The sequence below is a fragment of the Fukomys damarensis genome, unplaced genomic scaffold (genome assembly GCF_012274545.1).
Source record: "Fukomys damarensis isolate Sample0158 unplaced genomic scaffold, DMR_v1.0_HiC HiC_scaffold_1, whole genome shotgun sequence".
Lineage (NCBI taxonomy): Eukaryota > Metazoa > Chordata > Mammalia > Rodentia > Bathyergidae > Fukomys > Fukomys damarensis.
In genome coordinates, this window is record NW_022900913.1 from 34,223,860 (window position 1) to 34,226,157 (window position 2,298).

The 2,298-nt window shown below is 32.2% G+C and overlaps 1 protein-coding gene across 1 annotated transcript in view; it reads left to right on the top strand.

The window, feature by feature from the left end:
• Nnt (nicotinamide nucleotide transhydrogenase) overlaps positions 1 to 2,298 on the top strand; it is a 112,434-nt gene that overhangs the window by 81,391 nt on the left and 28,745 nt on the right. The gene's annotated exons all lie outside the window — the stretch shown is intronic.

Genomic DNA, 2,298 nt, shown 5'->3' on the forward strand with positions numbered 1-2,298 from the left:
ACACACACACACTCTCATATATAAAACTATGTAAAATATATATAAGATATATTTTTTGCTTTGTGGATGACTAGTACCTACAATGCACTGAAATGAGAGATACTGGTAATGGTTTATTATATGTGTTATTGCTTTGGGTTTATGTATTTTATGACTTTTCTCTTCAGACTTATTTTTTACAATGTCCTTGGAATTATATAAATCAAAGTTCTCTTTAATGTAGACTACAATTTTCATTATTGGGCTTAACCACTTAACAGGAACAGTTTTGGGCAGTGTTGCAAATTTTTTGTCTTGGAAGCTGGGAATTATTTAATCTGTGGAGCACTGGCCAGAGGATAGTCTCATTAATCACTTAAGCAAGCAAAAAGAAAAAAGAAAAAGAAACAAAGTTAAGCCCTAAACAATTTGTTGAGAATATGATGTTGCAATGGTAAATTCAGAGACAAAAATAATTTAGTTTGTAAGAGGCCACGTGGAATTAGCATAATGGTGATATAATTGTGGATATGTGTTTAATAAGTACACTTTGATTGTTAAACTACTATGGGGTTCCTTTTATTTTCTTCCTAACTTGCCATCAGAAGTGGGTACACTTTAATTAAGGGTCCTCAGAAATTCTTTCCTTCTCTTCCATTCAGTTTTATAGGAGAAAGTAATGGTTCCTTTTGAGCCGGTAGAATGAAGTGGCCGTGTCTGCATCATAACCCTCTGTGATTTGTCCCTCTGCAGAACTGTGTGATAGGGTTATTGAGTCCCTTTGTTCATTTGAATTTTAAAAAATCATCTATGCCAGGAATATCTCAGTTCTAAAATAGTATTTTGAATCAATTTTCAAAGGCAAAAGCTTAGTACAACATATTTTTTGATGACTTAATTTCAGGATCCTGTAATTTAAAACTGAAAGAGTTATAAAAATTAACAAAATTTAATGTTTGAGGGGTTTCAGGTATAACTTTTTGGGTTTTCATTTAAACATTGGATTTAAATATGGGAGGAAGTATTAAGAATTTAAAAGTGCATGTAAGTTTTCTATAAAATGGAATACTAAGCCATAAAGAATGAGAAATTAGAATCATTCATAGGAAAATGGATACATATTGAGGATACACTCTTAAGTGAAATAAATAAGTCACACGTATAAATACTGAATAGTTTATCTGGTGTGAAAAACTATAGAAGTATACAAGATCCTAATGGGATAATTAATAATGTGAAATAGGAGGAAAAGGGCTAAAGGTGTAGGGAAAGTGGGAAGGGAAGGGGAAAGGCAATAAGGGAAAAGAAAAAATATGAGAAAATGAAAAAATGGAAATAAAATGTTTGTAAATGGGAGGGGAGGAGGGGGTGAAGGGAAGGCAGGGATGGGGGAAAAAAATGAGAACCAAGACCTGTCATGTGAAGGTACAGGATCCCAGTAATGAATGTAACTGTATTATATACCTAGATTGTAACAATAAACTCAATAAAAAGAAAAAAAAGTGCATGTAAGATTGAGATTAATTTTCTAACTTAATTAAAAACAAAATTTCTTATTTACTTGTTCATTATATACACATATAAACATGGAGCAGGCTTTATTATATAAAATTATTATATATATTTATTATATTTAAAATTATTATGTATATAATCTTAGACTAATTTATCAGATTTTTCAGCTCTGTAAAATGTAAATGTTATATTTGGTAAATGAGCTAGGTCAAAAGAAAAATTAAAAAGTTCTTACAATGTTTTGGCCCCTCATTCTGGAAATTTGTTATTTGTTCAAGTGAGGCTCTTTGCATGTCTTCTGTGCTCCTTTTCCTCCTTGCCTTTCCTTTTTTAAACTTCAGCAGTGATGGAAATGTTTCAGATGATAGTGGTTGTCATTGTTCAGGTACTCAAGAATTTTCCTTGCTGTAGCACTTATCATTGATAATCTCCAGGTGCTTTTTAAATAACAAAGACTTACTTTTTGTTAAAGTAATAGATTGACATACATTTTAAGTGCTACTGTGGATCAATGATACATTTATTACTACCCTTAAAATAGGGTTTAATAATTTTTTGGAATTTTTTTCTAAAGTGGTAAATTAAATCTACTCATTTAGAATGACTGCTTTGATTGTGTACAGTAAGTGATTTGAACTCTTCAAATGCATTCAGTTAGCTGGGTGTGGTAGTACACACCTGTAATCCCAGCACTCGGGAGGCTGAGGCAGGAGGATCACTGTGAGTTCAAAACCAGCCTCGGCTACATAGTGAGTTCCAGGGCAGTCTCAACTACATAGTGAGACCCTGTCTCAGAAAACCAAA